The sequence below is a fragment of the Coenobita brevimanus genome, chromosome 86 (genome assembly GCF_032717465.1).
Source record: "Coenobita brevimanus isolate Jiangsu-jjx chromosome 86, ASM3271746v2, whole genome shotgun sequence".
NCBI classification, from domain to species: Eukaryota; Metazoa; Arthropoda; class Malacostraca; order Decapoda; family Coenobitidae; genus Coenobita; species Coenobita brevimanus.
In genome coordinates, this window is record NC_137039.1 from 28768509 (window position 1) to 28788705 (window position 20197).

Sequence of the window (20197 nt, forward strand, 5' to 3'; positions counted from 1 at the left end):
AGAATGGAAAGTCACCTCTTCCCTTTGTAGTATGATTTTGCACATTATACTTCAGTATCCTCATATATGTGAATGCAAACTACATTAATACTGAAATGATGTACTGAATATCACGGAAAAGTGGTATTGTGGGATGTGCTAAGTTAACTATTGATATAACAGTGCTGCAAAGCCTCCTATGTCACTTATAAGTTGTTTCATTTAATTTATTGTAGGGTAGCATTTTGCCTTCACATACCTTAAAAAATAAAATAACCCTTTGAATCAGATGGCGTACCTAGTCTGCTCTTGCAATTTCAGGTGATTTCATTTAACTGGAAAGACCTCTTACTGAATGGGTCATTGAAGCTATGTCTAACCCTTTCAGTTTAAAAAGTCTGCACAAAGCTAAATAAAGTCATCCAAGATGGAAAGAATAAAATACAGAAGACATTCCCAGTTCAGTGGGTTAAATGAAAATGCAAGTACAGTAAAAGTTCTCTTATTCAGCATCTGGTCTTAGGGTATTTCTGGTCTTTCGGTAGTTTTAATAAATAGTCCCATTACGAAAGTTCTCTGTTCCTCTAGCACGTATGCTGAGCCGATCAGCCAATTTGGCGCTGTTGGCACTAGATCTAGCACTTTTCATAATAATTGAGCACTTTCTATAATAATCAAGCACCAATAAATATTAGATTTTCTTCTATATCTAGCGTGTTATGAAGTCCAATTTAGCACGAAAGTTTGAATAGTTCACCTGTAGATTAGTGCGTTTTAAAGTTGAGCTTACAGCTTTTGAAGATTTCTGCTTGACAACACTGCAGGTGCTGTCAGCCATCATGACTCGTGAGTGTCTGGCTTTGTGAGGGGGACCTTTCTAAAGTTTAGAAATTTTGTTGTGCAATTTTACAGTCATCCTCTCATTCTCTTGTTGCACTATGGCCTCTACTAGTGGAAAGCCTACTGGTGTTATGAAAAAACACACCCATAAGACACTGACTATCACCAAGAAGATTGAATTATTGAAAAAATTGGAGGTGGGTGTTCCTAGGATGAAGATGATGGAAAATTTCAGTGTGAGCTCTCCACTATATATGACCTTAAGAAACAGAGGGTCAATTTAATGCTTAGGGTCGACAAATAATACTTGCTAGACACTGTGATTGCATTGGGATGACCAGCCATGATTGCTAGAAACTTTCTGGCGGGTTTTCCTGGTCATCCTGCAGTTTCTGCTCTTTCGGCACCTGCTTGGTCCCAAAGATGCTGAATGAGCAGGACTTTCACTGTACTGTACTAGCTTTGTATTTCTTTTGTTACTTTATTTTGTGTTTATTTTGGTAATCACTTTTAATGCATGTAGTATATACCTGTTACTCCCTATTGGTAATGTATGGTATTACATGAAGTTCTGAGAAATGTGCAAGAAACTTCAGCAGGCAGTCATTGGGCTGATTGTGAGTACACTACCAGTAATAAATGCTTGGGTAAAATAGGTCCAGTTTCAACCATTCCAAATCCACAGTGACCGGTGGCCCTATGGGTGAAACTGGTCTTTTTCATAAGTCACCCATGAGGTCATCTGTAATTTTAGTTCTTTGGTGGTTGAGATTTGGACCTTTATTGATATAGCACTTTTTTACTCCAGGGGAAAGGAGGATATCAAGGATGAGATGGGGTGAAGTAAATGAGAGAGGAAGGAGTGAGTTGGAGGGGGCAGCCTGATGGTGGAGGACAGGGTTGCTTGGAGTTCATTTGTGGCCACTCCATCTGGGATTAAAGTGTTTAGCTATGGATAGATTGATAGATGGATGTATCCCCTGTGTTAGCCTCATAATAACCTGAAGTTTCTCACACATTGCTCAGGATGCCCTGTATTTCAATGCCTGCCTTTCCTAGCTTTTGACAGCATGATGGTGATGGAACTAACTTTGCTGTACTTCTGTTTAAGTTATGTAAATTTTTTTTGTATGGAGTACAATCATTTATATATAATTGCAATAGGGATTAGCATTAAATACCTATTTATTTATTAATTTTGTTTAAAATTATGGTATGGTTAATATGTTTAGTTTTAAAGCTTTTAATCTCTCTTTGTTGGTAACTTTTACTCATTACTATTACTCTTTTCCTGTGCATTTGCTCATTGTTCTTACACTCTCCTTATTCTTTTGCTCTTAACACTTAATTTTCTTATTTATTTATTTACCTCTTTCCCTACTGTTTTGGTCTTTACTATCATTCTTTTGCTGTTTGTTCTCTTACAATTTTCTCTTCTTTGTTGCTATCATTTGCTCTTTTGTTTTTCCATTTTGCAGTACTACCTACCCCATTCACCCTTTCAGTACTGTACTTTTATTTGTTTTTACCCCCTCGACTTGATGATGTGGTCATTTTTTGTATTTTCCACTTCCTTTTAATGTTCGTTTTTTTTTCCTTTCTAAGATGGTCATGGTGATGTTTTTTAATGTTTCTGTAATTTTCAGCTTGTGTTATTTCACTCATTTTTTTGTGTTTTTCTGTCTGTATAATTATTTTTATATTTTTTCCTTTCTAGCGATGCCACACTCCTCTTGGATGATGTATCTTAAAGCTACCACAAGAATCTTCATATGCCATCTTCTCATAAATGGTAATGGTTTGTGTTGAGCTCTGTGTGAGTCTGTTTTTGGAGATTTCAAAACACCTCTTTCTTTAGCAGTTTATATTGTACATTACAACTCATTATTCTCTTCTGTGCTATTGATGCAGAGTATGTCAGTATTGAATTGGTGCATGGAGTTAGAAGCAAAGCCACGATTCTCCCATTGTTACAATTTTTCTTTTATATCTTAGATTTCTTTTTTTCCTAATAGTTTCCAGCAATTGTAGGGAAGTGAGTCACTGGTTTTGGGTCTTGGTTAGGTTTCAATCCATAGAGAACATTGGCTCTACCATGGTGATACATTTGTATGTATGTATGTAGATAGCATTCAAGAGAATGTTAAGGTGTAATATCCAAAATAAATTGCAACAAATAGGTGCAAGAAACCGTCCTAAGTCAACGAGAAGATATATAAGCCTCAGTCATAGCTTCATTTGTTTCATGGAAGGTAATGTTTTTGTTGTGCACTTTGAGAGTCTCAGGGTCTTATGCTTCATCCTTGGCACCTGGAATCTAATGACGTATCTTGTAATTGTTGATTCTGTACCTTATAGTTTAGTGGGTTAAGGCACCCAAGTGCATGGGACCTGTAAGGATTTACATCCAAGGAATGGTTGAGGTTTATTGCAACATAATGCCACTCAGGTGTGAGTGAAAGGATTAAATATCAGAGTGGAACGGAGGAAGTGGTTGGGTGATTAGGGAAACGACCTAGGATGAGACAGAGGGTTGGAGTAGAAAGGTATATGAGAGATCGGTCGTGAGTTGGGAGAAGGGCAGTGAAATGGCAGGGGACAGGGTGACATGGAGGTGATTTGTCTGTGGCCACCCCTTACAGGATTAAGGCATCTGGCTATACAGTGCTCGTCAGAAGTATGGAGCGCCCTGCGTCCCTCCTGAGAAACAAACCTTTCAACATTGAAAAAACATAAAAATAATGCATTTTATTTACCTTTAGTGCTTTGTAGGGTAGCCTTTACGTTTCTTCACGGACCTGAGACGTCTTGGAAGTGAAAGGGCGAGGCTCCTGAGGTGCTGGAGCGGTATTTTGTCCCAGGAGTCACGAATGGCGACTTCCAGCTTAGGCAGAGAGCTCACGTCCTTCCCTTGGAGACTCTTCTTTACGAGGTACCAGAGGTTTTCAATCGGGTTGAGGTCTGGGCTATTTCCTGGCCAGTCTGTCATGAATGATACCTCACAGTCACGAAGCCAATTGGTGACCGATTTGGCCTTGTGAGCAGGTGCACCATCCTGCTGAAACACTCGTGCACCTGTTAGCTCGAAGGAGTCTGGTAAATGATAACACAGAAGCTCCAGGTAAACATCCTGATTCACTCTGAGGTTCTTGGGAAGTACAACAAGCTTCCCCAAACCCTTCCCTGAGAAACAACCCCATACCATGAGTGAATCAGGATGTTTAACTGTGCTTTCTACATACCGTGGGTCAAGTGGGTCACTACCTTTTCGTGCTCCTCTGTTACAGGTAACACTAAACGTTGCCTCATCAGACCACAACACTGACAACCATTGCTCCTCACCCCAGTTTAGATATTTATTAGCAAAGGCAAGCCTACGAATTCTCTGGCTGCTAGAGAGAAGAGGCTTTTTCACAGGCCTGTGACTTGTGTAACCAAGCTCATGCACCCTACGAGACACTGTTCTCACTGACACCTCACCAAACACTTCTGGGTTGCTCTCCTTAATTTTCCTTGCACTCACATGAGGATTAAACTCCACTGCACGTTTTAAAACATTAACAGACCTTGGGGAAGTTTTCCTAGGCCTACCAGACCTCGGTTTCTTTGTGGGAACTTCACCACTGTTTTCCTCCCGAAACCGCGCACACCAACGGCGCACTGTCGATCGTGCCACACCAACCAATTCACTAATTTCCTTTGTCTGGTGGCCTGCCTCCTTTAGAGCAATGATCTGGGATATGATTTCACTCGATAGTTCACGGGTAGGTGCCATAACAAAGTTTTAAAGGCCAAAACACTGCGGGACACTCGGTAAAAAATGGCGCAATTTGAGAGGGACACTCGGCGGAGTTCCTCTCTCTCAGGCAGCCCGTGGGCAACTGAGGCGGGAACCAACCAGCGTGTCGGAAGGCCTCAGGCTACCGTGACGTCATGCTCGGAGCTCAAACTTGTGGCTCAATTCTTACCCCCAAAAATGGGTGATTCTTTTTGGGCCATAAGTATTGCGCGCCCGGCGGACAACGTTGAATACTTCTGATGAGTACTGTAGATAGATATACAGACCTGTTGTCTGAATGGATGGAAGTTTGATCCTAGGCTGGGGCTGGGAAGAATCTGATTGTTTGAATATTGCTGGAGCTTTTATAAATGAAACAAATTGAAACGAGACTACTTATCTTCCAGAAGACCTACTTGCATGTTATTAAAACATACCCACTAATACCATCACCATTCCTGAATGATACAACCATGGCATGTAGCCAGTATAGACGGTAGATAATAGCCCCAGTGGTGGCATATACAAATGTGGAGTATTGTAGAACTACTGGACATAAGGGAATGGGCTGTCAAATTTATGCCCAGAGTAAGAGACACAAAAACCAAATGAGTCATTTATGGAACACGTTATTAGGTAAGATTAGCCTGCATCCCACATTAAAGAATACCGTCAGCTATGGTATAGGAAGGCCAAGCATACTTTCACTAGGTTCTCCAGAAATAATTGGAAAATACTGGGAGCTTGCATTACACTTTGTGATTTAGGCTTAAAGCATATTGCCCTCAGTCTCACTTTTTTAACATACCATCACCATATCCAGTTTTCTTTTGCACTTGCTTCAGATAGCTGAGGTAATTATTGATCCCCCACCCACCCCCCAGCCCTCATTTGGAACATTGGTGATCTAGTGGGTGACGGCACTACACATGGATGGGGCTGTCAGTTGTTTACATCTGAAGGGCAGTCAGGATTTACTGGTCACATAATGCTATTCAGAGGCAAGTGAGGCTGGGTGCTCTTGCCTTAAATGCTGGGACTCAGTAATCTTTCCCCAGGCCCTTATGTTCCTGATGGATCAAAAAGGGATTGGGTGTTAAATAGATTGATAGCACTTGACCTGCACACATCCTAACCTGTAACTGTTTCTGTCTGATGGTGTACTGTATTTGTTGGTTTTATTCTTGTTATCTCCATTGACTGTATTAAATTTGGGGGGATCTGTAGTTGTGCCAGGGGTTGTGATGGCTGTAGCAAACCCATCCAGTTTGAAAAGTCATTCCTGTCTATTTATCTTTCTGACTGTCCATAGTCAGATGCCTGAATCCCAGAAGGGGTGGCCCCAAATGAATTGCATCCATGTTATCTTGTTCTCTGCCATCAGTCTGCCCTTCTCTAGCTCACAGACCCCTTTTTCGTATGCCTCATCACCTCATCACTCCATATTATCCCAGGTCACCCTTGATGCAAGTATAATTAACTGGAGATAGCACCAGTAGATTATAAAATACACTTAGATTGAAGGGGCTTTAGGAAGGCTGATTTTTTTTTTTTTTTTCCCCACATAGAAAGGTTGTGCAAGTAAACATATTAATTACCTAGGCTCATTCACCAGTGCACCACCATCATCAGCCAATAATTAATATTGCAGTTGTGTTATTAACACTGAATGGATGAAAGATGTAAGCCCCACATTTTATTTTTATTATTTTATTTTTATTTTAAGAACACCTGTATTAATAGTAGTTGTTATAATCCCAAGGTCACATGAATTTGAACTCAGTGAACATCAGGCTGAAGTTGCTCTTTTGCAATATACCATTCTCCTCTGGGGGACCTTCAGGGAGTTGAGGAGCATATAACCAGTCTGTGGAGCTGCCTGGTTATATTGTTACCACCTCGTGAAGGTGTCCTTCTCCAGCACCATAGAACACATGTAATTTTTGGTTGTCATTAGCCTGCATTCCTCATGACAAAGAGTAGTTAACAATAAGACAGAGGGCTCTAGCTTTCAGAAATTTTTGTAAAAAAAATTGGGGCTTCTTCTACATCTTTCTTTTTTCAGTTTTAATAATATAGTCTACCCATTCAGCCTGGGGATTTCATTTTTATTTTATTCTTGTATATTCTTGTATCATGATTTTGTTCAGTTTAGGGTAGATATTTCAAACTGGAAGGGTTAATTATAGTCTTAATAAACCCCTCCAGGATGAGAGCTCTTCCCCAAGTGTGATGAAATCATATGGTAATTGCAAGAATAAACTAAAAAGAATGTCATGTGGATTCAGAGGGTTAAGAAATTCATTCCATACTTTACCAACAATATAACTGGTTTGAGTAGATACAGTGATACCCACTAGCTTTTGTTGAGTCAAGTCACACTCAGCCTGTGATATGAAATAATGGATAGCAAAGTTCTGTCCTATTTATAGTACTAACATTTGAATTGTTACCTTTGCCAAGGATGTTAAGTTACCTGGGAGGTGGAGTCAGGATTCTGGAGGCTTGAATGGTGAGTGAATGAGTGTGTGGCCCACTTCATTGGGTATGCTGTTTAGCAATTCTTCATCTATCATGTTGTCCTCATTTCTTGCATTCTGGACCCAACTTTACCCCATCTTTTGGGTGGGAGAGGTCAGCATGATGATGGTCATTATTATATATGTGTGTGTGTGTGTGACTGTCTCAAAAACATTATAGAAAAATGTTGGATGGAATTGTACCAAATTTGGAGTAAAAATTTAGGACCATCATAGAAACAAGAGATTAAATTTTGGGCAAAAAGCATTAGAGGTCAAGATCAGGAGCTTGTTTGCCTTGGCAGAGGTATGCACTCTCTATGTGCTCTGTTTTATGTGACACTCCAAAGATTAACCAAGTGATAGACACTAATGTAAAGATACTTATAGTAAGTCACTGTATACAGTAACTAGTGGTCTAGTGGTTAGAATGCCTTAGTTGGAGTGATGGCCATCCGTATGTTTGATCCCCAAGAGGTGACCAGAGGTTTTTTGATCATGTAATGCCATCATGAGAAGTAGGCAGAGTATTGACCCTAAGTTCCCCATTAGTTCCTTAGCAAATAAGATATGGTTGTGAGTAGTATGTACCATGATCCATTTGTTATATAATGTATAGTCTTATTTCTGATAGCCAGTTTTGTTGAGTTGCCTTTTTGATGTTATTTTATTAACTCTGAGGCTTGTAGGATTTGTACTGAGCTGAATAAAATCATGGCAGTATCTGAAATAAAGTACTAGGGTTGTCCCGACCATGATAGGGTTAGCAGTACAGTCCTTGTATTAACACTCTTGGGCTCCTGTGCTTACTCTCAGTTGAATAAAATCATGTGGCAGTAGCTTGAATAAATATTTGTCAAAAGGAAGTGTAACCACAAGAAGGTTAAATCCACAGTGCATTACAGAAAAATTGTCTTTGAGATGGAGTCAGGATTCAGGGGCTTCAGTGGTGAGTGAATGGTAGTGTGGCTTCAGTTGGGCATGCTGTTGATTAGTTCTCCCCTCAGTCAAATTTCTTCTTGCTGTCTGGACCGAACCTCCTAGGGTGGGAGAAAGACGTTGGGATGATGCTGATGATACAGCTCCATTGGCACCTGTAAAGTTGATTTACTTCTCCCCAGCGTACAGGACCAGTTAGTGAAAAAGTAATGTTTTATTGGAATACATCAGTGACATATTGTATTCTGAGAAGCTTTGAAGATTTTGTAGCATCTTCTGTAGCTTTTTAAATTGCACTTTACACCACAGTATTGTCATGTATGTTTGTGATGCGGATTGTGTTAATGTTAGGTATACATAACACAAGGGAGCATATTAAGGCCTAACAAGAAAAATGTATTGCTATGGAAACAATGATGGTGATGGAGAGGAATGCCTTCACATAGTGACACCAGTACAACCAGTAGCTACCTGGCTGTACATAACATCCTTCAACTCTTTCAGTAACCTCTGAAAAGGAAAATGACATACCAGATTAGCCTGGGACAACAACAGTGACAAAACGAGGAGGAGGTGCAAAAGCCTCCTGTACCGTCTAGATTACAGCGTAAAGTGAGGTCTTAGTGGATTTTAATCATGCCACTGCCACACTGTTTTATTCAGTTAAGGAGCGACCACTTAGGGTGTTTCCATCAGCTCTGTAAAATTGTCTGGTGGTAGCTGAATCTGATGATGTATTTTTCATACAATTCTTGCAGTCTCCAGATTTTATTTAGCTTTGGAGAGACTTTTTTGAACTGGTGGGGTTGTGTACAGCCTTCATTAACCCCATCAGGGTGGTTTTTCTAAGCTGAATAAAATATTCATGAGGTGGTAGTAGTAGTAATAGTAACTGCAACCCCAGGCTGATCTGGATGTGAACCTGGTGGACTGCAGGCTGAAACTGCCTTTTTTCTGTAGTCGACCATCCTCCTTTTGAGGGACGGAGGGAGTTAAGGAAGGTAACTTAATCATGTATTTATGATGCATTTGTTGTGGCTTTGTAATATTTTGATAGTAGTCACTATATTATTTTCAGTGTGGAAGCCTGGTGGTTTAGTTGTTAGAATGCCCTAGTCAGAGTGATGACCTTGCAGTGGTTTCATCCCCAAGAGGTGACTGGAATAGTTTTAATCAAATACATAATGCTGCCAAGGGGAGTAGATTGGTCGTCTGCCTTTAGATGCACTGGACTACTGTAGCCTAGTCTTGGGCTCCCACATCTGTGTGGGAGTCAGATGTGATTGGGTGTTGCTTTTTGCAGTAGCAGTGGGTCAGTTATTGAATTATGGAGTATAATAGAATGGCATAAAAAAAGTCTGCTCTGCATTTCCCTTGTTTTGAGAATTTATTGTTGACCTTTGTTAATTTTTATTGTTGTGCCTTTGTTTTGAAAGCTCAGGAACTGTGATTGGTTTGTTTTCACTTGCTGTAACTGTGCAACTCCCACAACTTGACTGCTAATTTATGGTTGCATGAAATTTGATAAGCCTTAGTCATGAGGTAGGAATGAGTCTCCTTGGTTACTAGCTTGATCAATCTTCCAGTCATTTGGCTACAGTTGACCATCAGGTAAGTTGGATAGAAGGAAGTAAGAATCTTGGTCATGTTTAATTAAATATGCAGCATTAGCAATGGAGACTCATTCATCATAAGTAAGGGTCATTAAATTTCATGCAGCCACAACTTCCTTTTCAAATTGTGGGGTTACCTATTTCCACCAGGTAAAAACAAACCAACTGTAGTCAGCATCTTCAGCCGAATGAACTGGAGGTTAGAGAAAGCCTTCATTTACTCCAGTGGTGCTGGAGAGGGGCACATTCATGTGATGGCACCAATGTAACTGAGCTGCCCTGCTGCCCAATTAAAAAAATGGCCCTTATCTCCCTCCCTGTCTCCTAAGAGGAGGATGGAGGGCTGCAGGAGGAGGATAACATCAGCCTGCAGTCCACAGGTTCACATAAATGAGTCAGGTTGCAACTATTACGATTACAACCCTTTCAATATAAGGAGTGAAAAATCATCTGGAGGTTGTGACAGTAGTAAAAATAATTGGAGTGAAGTGGTTAGCTGTCTCTCTTATGGCGTTTTTACTAAACTGTGAGTGCAAAAGTGTGGAGAAGCCTACAAATTTTATGATAATTTCTGAAGCATGTAATGATATGGAACATGTCTGACCTTTCTGTATCATTGTTGAGTACACTGTAATGTTGAATGTGGGTTAATTGCCCATAAAAATTTCTGAGATTCCAAAAATTTATGTCTTTAGCGAGATAACTTAATCCAAGAAAGGGTAGTCACCCTGTCTTCTGCCGTCAGACTGCACTTTTTCCACTTCACCCTCACTCACATATCTTTTCCAAAAATAATGCTAAAAATAAGAGACTTGCCCTCAGTTTTGCAATCTCACTTTTAAAAATATAGTTGTTAATATTTACTTAATATGATAGCATTTATAACTTGCAACCACTTGACCAGTTAGAAGTTATGATATTTACTGGATTTCCAGACTGACTGATTTAGATAATAAATTCAAGGTATTTATAATACTTGAGTAGTAATATATATACAGGTATATATATCATACTGTATACTGTTTCTTCATAATTTATAGTACAGTAGAAATAGGGTGTCCTAGGAAATATGTGAGAAAATTCAGGAGGGTGTTCTTGGACTAGTTATGAATAATAAATGCTGTATCAAAATGGGTTCAGTTATCAGCCATTATGGACCCACAGTTATTGATGATGTTATGGATGTAAATGGTTTTCCTTGTAATCCAATCTTAAGCTCTATGGTAGTTGTGGTTTCATAATGACTAAGAACTGGACCTAAATTGATTTAGCATGTATTACTCAAATTTTTTTTTTAAGAATAACCTGAACTTTCTGATACTCCTGAGATACCCTTCTACTGGATTTAACTTAGTGTGCTAGTCAGTTTCTTAGGGAATCTGTACTTGTCTTATGCTGTATATTTTTTTTTTGTACAAGACAGAGGACCTGCAGTCATTCCCAAGATGTTTTCATAAGTAATTAAAATGAGATAGTTTGTAGTGTATTGAAAAGTATATTTGAGAAATAAGTCGGTCATTATCTATTCTCTTGACATATCAGGGTTAAAGTTACAAGTGTTATTTTGTATGTCTATGAAATTTGCTAAACCTAAGGAGATGTCAGGCGGTATAGTTGTTACAGTGCCCGAGTTGGAGTGATCCCTTTAATAGGTTTGATCCCCAAGAAGTGACTGGAGGTTTTTCGATCATGTAATGCTGTCAAGGGAAGGAGGATGGTAATCTGCCCTTAAATGTACTCAACTGCAATAGCCTAGCCCTGGGTCCTTACACCTAGTTTTTTTCTTTTTTTTAATGAGAAAGGTAGGATTAAGCAAGCATTTTCAGATGTATATTTTCTTGTGAGAATTTACCACTTCAGTCCAGTGACATATATGTATATATTCAGTGTGTGTGTATATATATATATATATATATATATATATATATGTATATATATATTCTTACATTCTCCATTTGACTTTATTCACCATTGGAGACACTTATTGACCTGCAGAGGTTAGTTACAGCTTTCATTTAAAGGATACCAAATACTTCGTCATAAATACCAGGACTACTAAATTAGCTTGCAGAAATTGCCAGAATACCACATGAGAAAAAAAAAAAAATGCTGAAAATTGCCTGAATAAGTACAGGGTGACTCCCCCAAAACTCCCACATTTCAAAAGGCTGTAGCACTGGCAGTAGTGAGGTGGGAGGGGCGGGGCTAGGGTCTGTTGGCAGCCCAACCCCAACTGTCCTCAGTCGCCAACATGTCGTGGTCGGGAGAATACCGTGTGTTTGCTGTCAAAGCGTTCTTCACAAACAACCATTCCATGATTGCCGTGCAGAGGGACTTTCGAAGATGTTTCAGTATTCCACGGAACCAAAACGTTCCAGATTGGAAAACCGTCTTGCAGTGGGTTGAGAATTTCAGGGCAACAGGCTCAGCTTTAAAAAGAAAATCACCTGGTCGACCTAGGAGCGCTCGTATGCCTGAGAATATTGAAGCATTGAGGCGATATGGAAGTCTCCGAGATATTCTGTGCAGAGGCATGCTTTAGCTGTAGGGATATCCCGGGAAACTGCAAGGAGAATCTTACACAAAGACCTTCACTTCCATCCATACAAAATGATGGTTGTGTAAGAACTCAATATGAGAGACTGGATAAGGTGCAGGGAGTTATACGAGAACATTCTGCAACGTGTTCTGGAAGATGCTGTTCTCTTGTGCAGTGATGAAGCTTATTTTCATTTGAGTGGTTCTGTAAACAAAAAAATTTTTCGCTATTGGTCTGAAGACAGCCCTCACATGCTACATGAAAGACTGTTGCACTCCGATTGAGTGACTGTGTGGTGCGCTGTTGCTGATGTTGGCATCGTGGGTCCTTTTTTCTTTGAAGAAGGTGGTGTAACTGTTACCATAACTTCTGACTGTTACATTGATAAAACTTTCTAAGGCCACAACTCGGACACCTTGAGCTTGAAGAACTCGATGTGTGGTTTCAGCAAGATGGAGCTACGGCACACACAATTCGAAGATCATTGCAAGTGCTGAGGGAGATGTTTCCAGATCGTGTGATCTCGTTGCGTGGCGATGTTGGATGGCCTGCCTATTCCCCTGACCTCACCCCTTGTGATTTTTTTTTGTGGGGCTACCTTAAATCACGAGTGTATACTCATCGACCCCAAACTCTTGAAGCCCTTAAGGTTGCTATTCAGCAGGAGATAGCCGCTGTTCCACCCAACATGACCTGTCGAGCCACGGCAGCCTTCAGAAATCGCCTCCAAGCGTGTATAGACAATGCCGGACGCCATTTGGAGGATGTCATCTTCAAAACATGATGAATAAAAACTGTATTGAATGAAGTTTCATGTGTGCAAATAATATTTTGATTATCTTCAACAATTTTTTTTTTTCATTTGCCTTTGAAATGTGGGAGGTTTTTCTGGGTCACCCTGTACTTAAAATATTGAGAGCATTGCTTAAACTGTGGAAAACTCTCTAAAATATCTCTACATTTGCCACCTGACTTTAGAAATTGATGCTAAATGGAAGCGAATATCTTTAAATTGGTGGAAAAAAGCAAGTTTGGCAGACCTATTGTATACCCATGAATTACATAAGCTTGCCCTAAACAGATTGAAATTGTCTGGAGGTAGTAAAAATAGATAATTAAAATGTGTTGCTGGATTGAAGTGGGTAACAGAACTAACCTGTTCTGTACTTTGTATCTGTATATAAGTAGTAAGCAGAATTAATGACTTCAAGTAGCTTCTAGTGTTTTTTAATAAAGTATTGTATCATTGTAATCTTGTGATATATAAAGGTGTCTGCATTATATTAGTTATTGTGATATAAGGAACACTTAGAAGTATGGAATAAGTGCAGATGGTAGGCCTGTGAGGTGGAGCCAAAATATGGGGGGCTTGTTTGGTGTGTGAATGAGTCTGTCTCCCTTTTCACTGGGTATGCTGTTGATAGTTCTCCCACTATCATGCCTTCTCTTTCCTTTGTTTCTGGACATTACCTTATGCCAGCCTTAAATGGGAAAAAGAATTTAGGATGATGGTGATAGTAGTTCTCCTTGTGTTGTTCTTTGTCTTTCCATGCTTTCTGGATCTTACCTCACCCCATCCTTGAGTGGGAAAAGAGGTCATAATGTTGATGTACTGTATGAATGAATGAATGTAATGAGTGTGTAGGCCATTTCATGAGGCAGTCTGATCATAGCTTTTGTCGCTGTTTTTCTGTTTCTTTATTTTCAAATTACAAGTGGTTAGAATGCCTCAGTTGGAGTTTCAATCCTGCATGGGTGCGAACCCCAGGTTTTCGATTATGTAATGCCATCAAGGGGAGTAGCTTGGTATCTACTCATTGAGAATGAAGTAAAAACTAATTCACCTGCAGTCAAGGGCTTAAATGTACTGCACAACAGGAGCTTAGCCTCATGTCCATACATCTTGATGGGGATAAAATGATACTGTCTGTTGCTTTCTTCTTTTTACCTTATTTTTTCCCTATTTCTGGAACCTCCCCATCCCACTCCAGACAAGGGGAATGTGGGTTAGGGTAATGATCTGCCATTCTGTACTCTCTCCACTTTAACTTGGCATAAATTTGCTGGCTTTCCACCTTGGATGCTTAGCTTTAACATGAGATTAAGACTAGAATATAGAGCTAGTCATGAAGAAATACTGTGGAGAGGATATAGGGCCATAGTATTGTCGTATTCAGCCATTGAGCTATGAGAAATAGGCTGCAAAAGGGATGATAATTTCTGCCAAGTTGAGTGAAAAAAGGTCTTTCTTATATGCTGTTTCTTCGTTTTTATTTATTTATTTTTTTTTTTTCCCAATAAGCATTATTTTATTCACTTTAAGAAAACAGTGCAATATGAGGTACATATAGTCCTTATTTAGTTGTTATCATTCCTTAGTTATTTCCTTTTTAAGCTGCTGATGAATTAATACCTTTTCTGCAATTGAGCTGCTTTTGATTCACTATAAAGTTGTTTTGAATTCAGAAATGTGTTTTTATTTTTTCTTCTGGCACCTCATTCATGGACCAGAAGCCTGTCTTACAAATCCTTCAATTGAGTGATGTGCTTTTGTATTGTATTCTTGCATCTCCAGTAATTTTATTCAGCTCATGAAGGATCTTATGCAGTGAAGGGATTATTAAGGCTATAGCTAACCTTTTCAGTCAGAAAAGTCCTAGGTTGAATAAAGTGAGAGTAGAATGAAAAATACATCGGTTTGAAGGGAGCTAAAAGTGTTTCACTTAAGCAGCAGTTTGCCTCAGCATACCCAAGACTTTAACCCCTTCAGTCTAGTGATGTTTTTGCTTTATTAATGCTGTCTTCAGAGATAGATTGTTCTAACTGGAATGGGTACATAGCCTTACCCTTGAACAACCAGTTATCATCCACATGCTGAATAAAAGGGTATGTTGTTGGCCTGGCTTTAGTAATTGTAGTCCCAGATTCATATAAACATGAACCCACTGGATTGCAGAATGAAACTGCCCTTCCACAGTCAGCCATCCTCGTTTTGGAGGATTGGGAAGGAGATGAGAAACATTTTTGTAACTGGACAGCAGAGCTGTTTTATCATTGTGGCCTCCAGCTCGAGTTCCTGTTGGCCTGATGACACTGGAAGCTGTTATTGAATAGAGGGGTTTAAATGAGGATTGCCTGTACAATAAATCCATCAAGTGTCAGCTCAGTTAACTCATTGAAGTTAGGATTTTTTTTTTTTTTTAATCATAATTTTATTCAGTTTGGGATAGACATTTGGAACTAGAGGGACTAGAAAAGCATCAGTAATTACTATGGTAATTGTTGTTGTGGCCTGAGGCTTATCTGTATGTGAATGCAGTGGACTGAAAGCTGAAGTTGTTCCTCTTCTACAGTGCACAAACCTCCATTTGTGGAATAGGGAGGGAGCTGATGGAAGTTTGTATAATTAGATAGCACCACTGCCTGCCTGTGTTGATGCCACCATGTGAAGATGTCCTTTCCATCACCAAACCATCAGTTAACCCCATCAATATTAATTGAAAAAAAAATACCTGTGGGGGGAGCAAGCATAAGCTAAAAAGGACATAGTATGGATTCAAGGGGTTAAAGATTTTGTTTCAAATGCAACCTTGGTGTAGCCAGTGACACCTTTTACATTTTAGTGTCAATCTACTGACAGTTTTAGTCAACTTAGTGAAGAATTTAATGAAGACTATATCTAGCCTCCAGTTCTGAAAGTCTCAAGATGAATAAAATTTTTCTAGCCTCCAGTTCTGAAAGTCTCAAGATGAATAAAATTTTTCATATTGAAGAAGTTAATGAAGGTCTGTCTAACTTGTCCAGGTCTAAATGTCTCACAGGCTGAATATAATCACCCAACAGCAGCAAGAATGGAATAAAATGCTGTATATCACCCAACTGGAGAGGTTAATGAACATTTTGATTTTGAAGCCTGGGGTAATTTGATAAATCAGTTCTGGTACAATAATGGTTATAAGTCCTGTATATGCTTGTATTTATTACTGCTCTACTGTTTTGGTGGTGTAGTGGTTAGAACATCCATGGCCTTGCTTAGGTTTGAGTCTCAAGAGGTGGGTGGAGGCTTTTTGACTGTGTACAGTATTGCTACAACAACAAACACCTTTTTCAAAAATGGGTGTAATTGCTCCATGATGCTGTATATAGCATCATTAATATCCAATAGCATGTGAAAACACTTCATACTGTGCTTGAGAATGTAAAGCACAAAGAGTAGTCATATTTTATTAGTGTTTGTTCATTTATTGTGTGTTTAGATTCTTAATTGATTTATATTTGGTTCACATAATGATATTAATACGTACTTTAGTAATGATATCAGAATACTTTAGTCAACATACCTTGAAAAAGAACACCATTTAACCAAAATATTTTCTTGTGTCCAAAATAAAAAGAAGTTCAGTTACAGTTTTCTGTACAGTAATTTAAAACACTGAAGAATTTTACAGTATGACTATCACTAGAATTAATAAATGCCATAAGTAATAATGTGAATGAATATTATCAATAAACTGAATTGGACTCAAAGTTAGCAATTTTTCTGCTCATATACTCAGTTAATTCTGTATCTACTATCTACTGAGAGAGAGAGAGAGAGAGAGAGAGAGAGAGAGAACAGATGGATAAAGAATAAGCAGGACATGAGGTACTGTACATGAAGTAGTAACAGACTGGCAAGATGGAAAAAGAGATGGAGTGAATATTTTGAAAATTTCATTTTTTTTTTTTTTTTTTTTTTCCCTCATGGGTTCCCTTATTACAGTGAGCAACTTTTGGAAATTTAACCCTTCATATGACACAGAGGGACACCCAAATGAAAAAATATAAGGATATTCATTTATGGCAGAGTATTTCCCTTGTGAAATATGAAGGCTGGCGTTGTCTCTCAGTACATCCTGTATGAAGTCAGAGGAAGATCATCATTGCTATAGATATACCTCAAAGATCTTTGATTGTAGCTATAGCCAGGCATCTTAGAAAATTATAGCTATGTCCCAGATGCAGTCTCCTGAATGAAATAAGTTTTTGAACCTTCTGTTTGTCACAAAGAACCTTGGAAGAATTAGGTATAGGCCACTGATGGAGAGATCAGCAAAGAATGAGGAAGACATAGCGTGAAGTGGTGTGTGCTGACCTCATATAGGGATAGTACATAACCAATCAAGGTGGAGGAATGCTGTCTGGTGAACCCATGCTACTTGGGGGGGGGGGGAGATAATTCTTGTTCATTTACGAGGAATAAAAAGGTCCCCTAGCTAACAGAAAGGGAACATCAGTTTTTAAGCTTGCTTCTGGGTAGCCTACATCCCTAATGAAGTTTAATTCATTCAGTATGGAGGAAGAAAGAAATGGAAATTTGCAAAACTCATCCCCTGGGCATTTAATGGAAAATTCGTACTATAAACTTTCAGAAGTAAAAGAAACTTTGACCCTAGAGTGTTGTTTCATAGAATACTTAATAGAATGGAAGAGGATATTCATGATTTTTGCACACATCCAAATGGTGTTGTAATACTGAAAGGTGAATGTCTGAGTTGTATGATATTATATAAAGGTGCACTACAAGGTGAATATGACAACATGTGTCCAGTGTTAGAGAAAGAGGTTATTGAGAAGGACAACACTCCGTGGTTTAACTCCGAGGTTGCAAATGCTATTAGAATTAAAAGACGTAAGGAAAAACTGTGGCATACTTTACAAACGGAGGAATCCAGGAGAGGGTATGGTGTTGCAGGGTCAGATGTGAAGAGGCTGTATTGTCTTATCGCCAACTTGATAGGGCATGTAGGACCAAAGAAGCTTCCTGACAATTTCTCTGATGCAGACTTAGCGAATAAATTTATGAAGTATTTTGATGAGAAAATCTTAAATATTGTCACTAATTTCCAAGGTGTAGGACCTGTGGTCCGCCAAGTGCACCTGCCAGATATTCCGTACATTGGTTTGTGTTGCTTTAAGGAAGTTAGTTTTGTGAAATTAGAGACCCTGATGAAAAGAGTTAAACTGACATGTTGTTCTACTGATCCAGTTCCAATGTCAGATATAGCTAATGAGGAAGGCTTCCCTAGTCTTGTGCAGTTGATCATGAAAATTGTGAACTTAAAGTATTACTGAATGTTTGTTTCCACAAAGTGAAAAGTTGGCAATTGTCAAACCTACTTTAAAGGGCAATAAAGATCAGAGTTTGAGCTCGTATAGACCAGTTTCAAATCTGTCATATGTCCAAAATTATTGAGAATGTTGTACTTGATCAATTGATGGAATATCTGGTGAACATTAATGTATTACCAGATAATCAGTCTGCTTATAGGCAATTGTACTCAACAGAAACATTACTGTGTAGTGTCACCAATGATTTATTAAGATGGATGGATGAGGGAAAATGTGGTGTCAAAATATTATTAGATTTAAGTGCTGCTTTTGACACAGTAGTACATGAGCTATTGTTGGAAGATTTGAGGGCTATAGGAGTGACACAAAGAGCACTCAGTTACTTGGAAAGTTATTTATATAATAGAAGTTATTGTGTACAAGTGGGACACTTTTTCTGAACATAGGATACTTAGAAGAGGTGTTCCCCAAGGCAGTGTACTGGGACCTGTACTGTTCTGTATTTACACTGTTGAACTTTCATTCTTGCTGAGGGAACATGGAGTGGCCTTTAACCTTTTTGCTGATGATACTCAGTTTTATTTGTCTATTAATAATGTATTGGACACAAACTCTGTTGACTAGGATTATGGGATATATCAAGAAATGGATGGATAGTAAACAACTATTACTGAATGAAGATAAAACAGAATGTTTGATTGTTGGTAATTGGGGTGTCTTGAGAGGGTTGCATGGTTTGCAGGGTTTTAGTATTAATGGAAAATGGATGGATAGTAAACAACTGTTACTGAATGAAGATAAAACAGAATGTTTGATTGTTGGTAATTGGGGTGTCTTGAGAGGGTTGCATGGTTTGCAGGGTTTTAGTATTAATGGAAATATTGTCAATATATCTAAGAAAGTCAAGGACTAAGGTGTGATTATTGATAAACATATGAATTTCAAAGAACAAATAAATGGAATTGTAAAATTGGCAAGACTTAACTTACGAAATATTGTCTTTATAAGGAAATATTTGGATATACATTCTGTTAAGATGCTTATGCATAATTATGTCATTAATAGATTGGATTACTGTAATTCTCTGTACTGCAATTTGCCTAAATATCAACTGAAGAAAATGCAAATTATCATGAACAGAGCAGCTAGATTAATAATGAATTTGCCATCATATGCAAGGATTACACCAGTTCATTGAACTACACTGGTTGCCAGTTAAGGCTAGAATCATATACAAAATTTGTGTTATGACATGTGTGGCAATGAAGACTGGGAAACCGGAATTCTTAAGGAAATTATTATAACCATTTGAACTACAAACAGATATTGTAGTAAGACATGCTTCTGATAGGTATAGACAGTTAGAACCAAGGTGTAACACAGACACTAGTTTTAGAGCCTTTAAAAATTATGCCCCAAGACTATATAATAGACTACCAAATGCTGTTAAGAGCTGTAATTATGTGGATCTGTTCAAAAGGAGACTAAAAACATTCTTGTTTAGTGACTGCTATGATATGGAGGACAAGTGTACTAGAGATTATTATGTATTATGAAATTTTGTAAAGTGAGCAATATTAAATTGATAGGAGACATTATTGTTATTATGAGTAAGTCAGTATGACCGTGTTATTGACTATAAAGTGTCAGGGTGATTATTAATAGACCTTTGTCAAATTTTTTGTATTATTGAAAAAGGGCACTACTGAATTGGAATTACTAGGTTTTATTATTTTTAAGTAAGCATAACCATGTTTTACTACTTTTATTATGCCACGTTGAGTACACCGCTTCCCGTTCGATCAGCGAAGTTAAGCAACGTTGGGTCTGGTTAGTACTTGGATGGGTGACCGCCTGGGAACACCAGATGCTGTTGGCA

The 20197-nt window shown here is 38.6% G+C and overlaps 1 pseudogene; it reads left to right on the plus strand.

Moving 5' to 3' along the window:
• The first annotated feature begins 20078 nt into the window (after positions 1–20078).
• LOC145410841 (5S ribosomal RNA) lies at positions 20079–20197 on the plus strand (annotated as a pseudogene).